The sequence below is a fragment of the Lactuca saligna genome, chromosome 3 (genome assembly GCF_052625555.1).
Source record: "Lactuca saligna cultivar CGN05327 chromosome 3, ASM5262555v1, whole genome shotgun sequence".
NCBI lineage: Eukaryota > Viridiplantae > Streptophyta > Magnoliopsida > Asterales > Asteraceae > Lactuca > Lactuca saligna.
In genome coordinates this window covers 154241352-154251438 of record NC_136419.1, presented here as the reverse complement: position 1 = coordinate 154251438, position 10087 = coordinate 154241352, and positions in this window count along the sequence as shown.

Below are 10087 nucleotides of genomic sequence, written 5' to 3'. Positions count from 1 at the left end.
GCCTGTGTTGGATTGGTGTCTAAGTCCATAACTCTATTGGTATGTACTTGACCCAATGGTGCATGGTCCTTTTGGGTTGCCTTCACCAAAGCAACTTGATAGGATAAATTATGGAGAGAAAGGATTAATTATGATCAATTAATATATTATTAGAATAATAAATTAAAGTAGAAATCATATTGTTTAATTAATATTAGTCAAGAATTAATAAGAATTAATTATGTGGCTAAAAGACATTAATTAAATGAAGGGGACTAGAATTGTCAATTTTGTGATAGTTGAATATTAGGCTAATGGAATCCATAGAGGATGGAGTGAGCGAACTCTATGGGGGGAAACCCATTAGAAATTGTCCAAGGCCTCTAAGGAGGGAGTCCATTGGTTGCTTAGGGCCTAAACATCCAAATTAGGGTTTCCTTGTGAGATAACCCTAATAGCCTCACTATTTAAAGGACCCTTGAGACTCCAAAACGTGGTGAACTTATTCCTTAGGGTTTCCACACGTTTTGGGCAGCCTCCCCTCTCCTTATTCTTCATCCTCTTGCTCTTGGTGTTTGTGAACCATTAGACGAGTGACATTTGTGACTCTAAGCTTTCTAAAGTCATTACAAGGAGGATTTGAGATTGTTATTGCTACATAACAAGAAAGGTAATATCTTAAACCCATTGTTATGTTAATATTGATTATCATATGCTAGATCTAGGGTTTAAAGTCATGGATGAATTTCATGTACAATAGAGAAACCTAGATCCAGACATTAGGGTTTGTATGAGCACATAGGATGTTCTTATGGCCAAAAACCCATCAGTGGTATCAGAGCCTTGATTGGTTTCTATTGTATTGATGCCTAGCATATTCATTCTTGTTGCAAAATCGATTTTTTGGCTCTCTGACTGCTGAAATCGGCGAGTTCCAATGTGGACTCGGCGAGTTGGCTCCAACTCAGCGAGTCCATAGAGGAACTCGGCGAGTTCGAGCGTCAGAAGGAGGCAATTTAGGGATTTCTTGCTGTTTTACTCATGGATACTTGCCTGAATTGTTTTGGGTCATTAAAATCCGATTTTAAACATATTTTTGAGCATATCCTTGATTAAACAAAAGATAATTACCAATTGATTAGATAATAACTTCCTTATATGATTAAAGTTTGATTATTTGTATTAATTGGGTAACTTATTTTGAAATATTTAAATTCTAAACCCTAATGTTTTGAAATGTTTGAAAACTTGCCCTCAAGTTTTGGAATTTAAAATGTGATTAAAAGTTAACTTAGAGATGTTAAATTCTAAAACCTAGTATTGTTTTGAAAAGTTCAAATCTCACCCTTGTGGTTTTATTAATTAATTAAGGTGTATAATTAAAAGAAATTTAATAAATCCATAGAGTTTTTGGTTTACATTTAATTGAATTAAAGGTATAATTTTTAAATTAGACCAACTAGTATTTTAAAAGTGTAAAATATACCCTATACTATATATAACATTGAAAGTCTAATATTATATATATATATATATATATATATATATATATATATATATATATATATATATATGGGTAAAAGTCAGTCTTACCGTTAGTAGGCCTCATTCACGAAGCTGGTCTATAAGGGGTGTTTAAGGAAATTGCCTATAAAATGGCGATTAGATGTGTATCCACTCTTACCTACCACACTCTTGACTAGTGGAGGGTCATTAGCCGAACGGGTAGGATAAGACACAAACCTTCCATTAAAAGTACAATGAAGTATAAAGTAACTAATTTTTTTTTTTTTACAAAATTCCCAATCTTAGTTACTTTAGGCAAAAGTGAATTGATGCAATTGCCTGAAATTACACTTTGTGCCCTTGCGAAGACGTTAGTGGAGCGTGTGTGGTTAACCGACACACTAAATGATTCTAAGCAAAGGTAGAAAAGGGTGACTCAATGTTTGTCATAGTTCGGTGAAGCGTGTGTGGTTAACCAGCACATCGAATAGGTGACTGTAACATGTGGGGGCACCATATAGATTTGCATGGTCATTCACACCCGCTTTGGGATCCTCGGCATCCCAGTCACAAACTAGAGGGGCATATGTGACAACTCGATGTTGTCCATCGCCAAAACCCATTTCATCCGAAGAACCCATCTATAGCGATTCGTTCCGATCTCGTTTTTGGACTGAGTTATTTAAACTTATATGTTTATTATAATCTTATGACTGTTCGATTCCCTTAGAAACTCATGAACATGGCCCAAAATCATTGACTTGAAAATTTCCAAATTCTATCCCGCTGGATTACGATAACTTAATCGGGTGCGGCCAAAAGCCCCGTTTAACATCTGTATCGGGTAGAATTCCACCATGTCCTAAACTTAGGACCTATTTAAAGTTCAAAAGACTTCATTTGAAGCCTTTCCTCTCTCTCACTACTCTCTCTCTCTCTCTAACCTCTCTTCTCAAATCAAATCTTAGGGTCCAAAAACATCAATTTAAGGCTTCAAATCATCAAGGTATCTTCCCCAACTCCTAGTATATCATCCTTAGCCTTCAAGTTCGTGATTTAGGACCATGTTTATGTGTTTACGGCCCTGGAGCACGCTTGGGCCGTAAACACACATAAAGGGAGTTTTTATGCCTTTAAACCCTTCCAAAACACCATTGAGGCTTAGATATGACTTATAGAATTATGGAATTGGACTTGGAACACCTTGAACATCAGTTTAGAGGAGTAAAAATGAGTTTACTGCCCAAGAACATGCTTGGGCCGTAAACTCCATATCATGGAGAGTAAACTCATGTTTAAGTGTTAAATTGCCATTTAAACACACCAATAGCCTTGGAATAAATTCTAGATTCAACCACAAACGTATTGGAAGCATTAAACTCAATGAAAACACCTTCAATTCCATCCAACGCTTCTGTAATAGCTTAAAATCACATGTGATTAATCAACGACCATCAAGAAACATTTTGGATATGTGTATAAGAGCTTACGGCCGTAAACATAGAGTTTACTGCCATAAACTCTTCAAGTGGTCCCTAATTTGTCCAAATCATTTTTCCATGCCTTGAATCTAACCCTAGAATTTTCCCTCAAGTGATATGAAACCATTTAGCAACCAAAAGCACCCCACCATGAGTTTACGGCCGTAAACTTATGCGGAATGGGACATTAGGGCTGAAAACTCTAGTATGTGTTTACTCTTGAAGAGTAAACTCCGTATCCAAGCCATATGTGTCCTTAAATGCCACCCGGGTCCCTCCAAACGCTTGTAATGAAGTGTTCCCGCGATTAGAAGTGTTTGTCCCTAACAAATAAATTATTCAAGTCCTAATTAGATACAAATGTGTATCTTTTTATAATACATAGGAATCTTGTGCGTTTGCAAACCCAGAACTGACGTTTAGGATCCAAACCGATGTGTTCCTCAACCGGTGAGTTCATACCCCTACCCTTTTTCAAATGTTTTTCAAATGTTTTCAGGGGGGAATACAAGCAAAAGTACAAGGAAATCTTGTACTCAAACTTATTATTTTCAGTTGGAATGTTTTTATTTTGTATGTTTTAATATCGAAAATTGTGTTTATCAAATAGTTCGAATTACGAAGTTAGCTTCCAGACTAATCATAGAGTTCTTCATAAAATGTTACAATTTAAATTATATTTCATAATCTACAAATAATTCATACTAATCATCAATTAGAATGAATACGAATACGAAAGTACAACTAGGAACAGAACGAATACGAAAATATAACTAGGAATAGAACGAATAGGAATACTAAAGTAATAATGTGAATACAAATGCGAATATGAATATGAATACGAATACGAATAAGATTAGAAGTAGGAGTAGGAATACAAATACGAATACGATTGCGAATACGAATACAAATACGAATAGGATTAGGATTAGGAGTACGAATACAATTGCGAATGCGAATACGAATACGAGTACGAATAGTATAAGGAGTAGGAATAGGGATACAAATACGACTGCGAATATGAATGCGGATACGGATACGAATACGAATACGAATACGAATACGAATACGAATACGAATATGAATACAAATATGAATACGAATACGAATAGGACTAGGATTAGGAGTAGGAATACAAATACAAATGCGAATACGAATATGAATAGGACTACAAATATAAATACGAATACAAATATAAAATATAAATATGAATATGATTAAGAATAGGAATACGAATACGAAGGCACACATCTAGGTACATTCAAGTGTAAAAAAATAGGATATCAGAATACCTAGCTAATATAACAAGTACGATAGATAATCAAACATTACATTGGGATTCAATAACTAAACTTACTTTTAGGAAAATATAGGATTTTCTTGGGATAACAATTGTACATAACCAGATTTGTGTAATAAAACAGCTAAACAAACTTTTCGGAAAACCAAAGGAAACTCATACATTTTCAAACATCTTATGAACTCACCAGCTTTATGCTGATTTTCAAACTACTTGTATTCTCAAGTCCATATTAGATAGGTACCCAGCGATCCTTTTGGAGAAGACGGAGCGTGCAAAAGACTCGTCTCTACTTTTGTTCATATATACATATGTATAGCACTTGTAACGCTTTACTTTTGAACTGATGTAAACAATTCTATGTAATGTAATGTTTTGTGTTACTGTGTTACTATGTACATTGGATTTGATACTCAACGTGGAGTCCGCCTAGGAAATGTTTCCGCCTTCAGTTTTCGGGGTGTGACAAATTGGTATCAGAGCCCTTGTTTATAGTGAACTAGTATGCTAAACCTTACATGGTATACAACTATAAACACTAAGGGGCCTAAGTGCTCTGAACGAAAAGTATACCTTAAATATAAGTATTTTCAAAAGTATACAAGTATACCCAACCTTCGAAATCCGTAACTACAAGTAGAACAAAACATAAGTAAATGGGTGTTGTATGTTGCGGTTAAACCTGGGCAGTTATGTAGTCGTGTCTAGGACCAATATATCCTGGCCAACTATATTCATTCGTGACACAACCAACATGTTCTTGGGAGTGACTATGGTGTATGACATGACTAAAACTTACCCAATACCCAAACAATGAGCCGTCGTTGCAGTGAGACATGAAATACTACGGGAGTATTTCTTGAACCAATCCTTTGTATAAATCTTTATCCCAGCGTTGCTCCTCAACCATTCCTGTAGCGATAATTTATCTGTTTTGATAATTCTTTCCTACTTTATCACTTAATGGAATTCTATGCATGTCATAAAGAGATATCCCTTGTTTCATATCTCTTGATTCAACTCGGAGGACTTACCACCCTCTCTTTCCTGATCTTATTAGATCAAGATGCCTCCAAGAATGAGACCCAGCTCAAAGACCAACAACCCTCCACCACCACCTTCTCTTCACATCAATCTAGTAACCCTTCAGACAATTTTAACTGCAGTATTTACAACAGCCATGTCGCAAACGAACCCCGTTAGTTCAGGAGGTGGTCCCCAGCCTCAAAACTAGGAAGGTAGCTAGGGACACCGAAAGGAGTGTTCATATAAAGACTTTATGAATGGAAAACCCACATTCTTCAATGGCACATGAGGTGTCATTTCTCTAACTCGGTGGTTAGAGAAGATCGAATATATCTTCGAGATCTGTACCTGTCCAGAATTCGACAAGGTGAAATTCGCCGCATGCAGTCTCACCAATAAAGCTCTGACTTGGTGGAATGGCCGAGTCAAATCCCTAACTTTACCTGTAGCCAATGCTATGGGTTGGGAAGTTATGAAGGAACTTTTGCACGCAGAGTATAGCCCTTGGGTTGAAATTTAGAAGCTAGAGCATGAACTCTGGAACCTGAAGATGAAGGGTTCCGATATCGCCGCCTACACATCCAGATTTGATGACTTAGCACTTCTCTGTCCGGGATTGGTTACCCCAGAGAGAAAAAAGATTGAGAGGTTCATCTGGGGATTAACCCAGCCAACCAAAGGGAACGTTTTAGCTGCGAAGCTGGATACATACGACAACGCGAAATGCCTAACACAAATCTTGATCAACCATAATGAGGATGTAGAGGACGCAGCCACCACTCTTGAGCCGATAGAAAGAAGTGGTGATAAAAGAAAGTTTTGGGAGGCGGGAGAGAAATGTCAGCCTTCACAAGAGTTCTCGAAGAATCAATAGATGGTGGTGGTCCACGCTGCCACTACCCCTGCTACTGTTTATGTCGTAGCTTTCCGAGCCCAAGCACATATCACCGGATATGCCGGTGTTCTGACTTGGTGTAACTAGTTCAGCTACCACCACTACATCCTCGGTCCTTGTCCTGTGAAATTTTGCAAAAACTGTTGCCAACAGGGTCCCCTTGCGTGGAGTTGCAAAACACCAGCAAATCAAGCTTCCGGAGTGGGCATCAGTCACGCCTGTTTTAGATGCAGTAAAGTCGGGCATTATAAGAGAAACTGCCCCAATACAACAACCAATGGCAACACTGGAAGAGTCCTAGCTATAAGACAAGGTGAGACAACCGCCGATCCCACAATTGCCTTAGGTATATTCCTTTTTGACAACCCTTCTGCTTGCAATCCTTTTTCAATTCTAGTGCTGAAAGATAAATTGTTACCTATTCATTCGAACCTCTTCATAATCATAGTCCTCAATTAGTAACCGAAACATCCACAATCAAGGTAGCCAAAAATGAGAAAGAAGGCGTGTTACATTCTGAAACGCATATCCCAAGGAACATAGAACTTTTTGAAATCCTCATTAGGATTGATTCCGTAGTCTACAAACTCCGACTACCCTCAGGACTTAACAGCATCCATCCGAAATCCCACATCTCTATCCTTAAGGAGTATCTACCCGATGAAACCCTAGTAATTCCTTTGATAAGACCGAAATCAACGAAAGTCTGAACATCATGGTAGAACCAATCGAAATCCTAGATCGAGAGACAAAAGTACGAAACAAAGTTATGTCCCAATAGTGAAAATTCGCCGGAAAGCCACACTAGAACTCGAATTCACTTGAGAACGCAAAAATCCAACAAATTAGAATTATACGTATTTCTTTCCGAATCCTTACATCGTATCTAAAGTTTGAATTTCGGGACGAAATTCCCTCTAACGGGGGGATAATGTGACAACCCAAAGTTTTCCATCGCCAAAACCTATTTCGTCCGAAGAACCCGTCTATAGCGACTCGTTCCGTTCTCGTTTTTGGAATGAGTTATTTAAAATTATATGTTTATTATAATCTTATGAGTGTCTAATTCCCTTAGAAACTCATGAACATGGCCCAAAATCATTGAATTGAAAATTTTCCAAATTCTATCCCGCCGGATTACGATAACTTAATCGGGTGCGACCAAAAGCCCCGTTTAACGTCGGTATCGGGTAGAATTCCACCATGTTCCGAAATTAGGACCTATTTAAAGTTCAAAAGACTTCATTTGAAGCCATTCCTCTCTCTCTCACTACTCTCTCTCTCTAACCTCTCTCCTCAAATAAAATCTTAGGGTCCAAAAACATCAGTTTAAGGCTTCAAATCATCTAGGTATCTTCCCCAACTCCTAGTATATCATCCTTAGCCTTCAAATTCGTGATTTATCTATGATTTAGGACCATGTTTATGTGTTTACGGCTCTGGAGCATGCTTGGGCCTTAAACACACATAAAGGGGGGTTTTATGCCTTTTAACCCTTCCAAAACACCATTGAGGCTTAGATATGATTTATAGAATTACGGAATTGGACTTGGAACACCTTGAATATCAATTTAGAGGAGTAAACATGAGTTTACTGCCCAATAACATGCTTGGGCCGTAAACTCCAAATCATGGAGAGTAAACTCATGTTTAAGTGTTAAATTGCCATTTAAACACACCAATAGCCTTGGAATAAATTCTAGAATCAACCACAAACGTATTGGAAGCCTTAAACTCAATCAAAACACCTCCCTTAGGAGTTCACGGTCGTAAACCTTCCCAAAAGGGGATCCTGGGCCGTAAACTCCCAAATCATGGCCAAATAACACCTTCAATTCCATCCAAGGCTTGTGTAATAGCTTAAAATCACATGTGATTAATCAAGGACCATCAAGAAACATTTTTGTCACACCCCCAAACCAGAATGGCGGAAACATTCGGGGGTGGATGACTTCACGTAGTATCACAACAATTGAATATTGTAAAGAAAGTAACACAACCATCATATATATAAAATTAAAACGTACATTGTTGCGTTATACATGTTATCAAAAGAATATTACAATATGATGTTAAATGTTCAATAATAAAAACATCCTTAGTGTTCCTTCTCCCAAAAGCTGGTAGTTACCTGTGTTGCTGATTCCCTGAGAAATACAAGTGGTTTTGAAAAGTGTCAACAATTAAGTTGGTGAGTTCATGAGTGTTTCGAGTTGAAAAGTATATCCTTTTTGGTAGTAAATTGGTAAACGAGGTTTTTCAGAAAAATCCAATATTTTCTTGTAAGTGATTCAAAAAGTTTCCAAAGTTGGAATGTGTTGGTATCTTTTATACTTGAATGAATAAAAACAACTTTGTATGAAAACTAATGTAGAAAGCTGCAATGCACATATGAATCTCGTAAATCAATCCTGTTTTATACTTTTTATGTGAGTTTTATAACCATGCTATTGACACTGACAGCCTGTAACAACATTCTTCAGTTGTTGCAGTGTTATGACATTTGTCACCCCAGACCTGCCGGTCTAACTATAGCTAGTAGTTTAGGTGCGGGATTGTCAATCCCGTATAGATCTATACACAAGTATCACGCTCTCCCTCCAAGAGATTATGGTATATAATACAGGACTTTAAATGCATACAAAAATGTACATTGAAGTTTGAATATCTCACATTGCTTAGTATAAATAGATTTACAATGAAATGACCTTACTTCTTTTGAAAGTGTTTCGTTTTTCAAGATGTATATGTAAAATGTACGACTGACTCGTTAACTATACCCATTATAGTTTTTCAGATAGTATGTTCCATTTGGTGAAAATAACTTAGTGATATAATAGCTCTTGTATACATAAGTTGTTTGTATCGATATTCGAAGATAGAAATTTCATTTATGTTTATAAAACGATACTTTAACGTGTAATGTACCTGTATTTCCCCCTAAAACATGAGAAAAAATTGAAAAGTAGGGGTATGAACTCACTCGTTTAGTTTGAAGAGAGAGGCTAGAGTTAAGTAGAACTTCGATCGCGGATAGTTGCGTCGTCGGGCTCTTCGGGGATCTCTGAAGCGTAAATCTTTTGTCGGGGGATCGAGTGCGGAAACCGAGGTGAGGGGAGGGTCTCTGGAGCTTAGAATTATGAGAGAATTGCTAAGGAATTGTGAATGGTGTGCAAAACCTCGAGCTTATGCCATCTATTTATAGGGCTGGAAACCCCCGTACGCGGCGCGTACCTCCGAAGTACGCGGGGCGTAGGCAGTACACGGAGCGTACCTCGGCTATGCGGGGCGTAACAATGCGTCATGGCTTATGACTCCTGGCTAGCTAAGTGTAGCGTGGGCGGGCCGATGGGACTCGACTCTGGGTCTAGTACACGGGGCGTACTCCCAGAGTACGCGGGGCGTAATCTGGCCTGTCCTCTTCTAAATTCTGTAACTTTCACGTATGAGCTCCGTTTTTCGTGTTCTTTATATCCACGCGTAGGTGAGATTATGCTCTACAACTTTTCTTTCGACTCCGTCGGCTATTTTTGAATTTATTTTTAATAACATAAGTTTAAATAGGTCGGGCCTCCTAATGTTCGTTAAAGATTTATAGGTTCTTTATTCGGCGTCGGTTTCCGTTTGTCTTTTTATCAATTTACTCGTATTATGGAGATCTTCAACTCTCATTTTGATTGCGTTAGCTAATTTACACTCGATCTTCAATTCGAGTTTTTAGCCCTCTACTACTGTTACGAAACTTTGAAAATTCGTAAGTTCTTCATACGAGGTCTAATTTGGGCGATCTTTTTATGCACGCTCACCTTTCAACGAGATCTACGATTTTTGTTTAGATACTTAAGGCTAAAATGCACATTATTGAGATTTTACTTTTTACGTCAAATAATGTTTTAATGT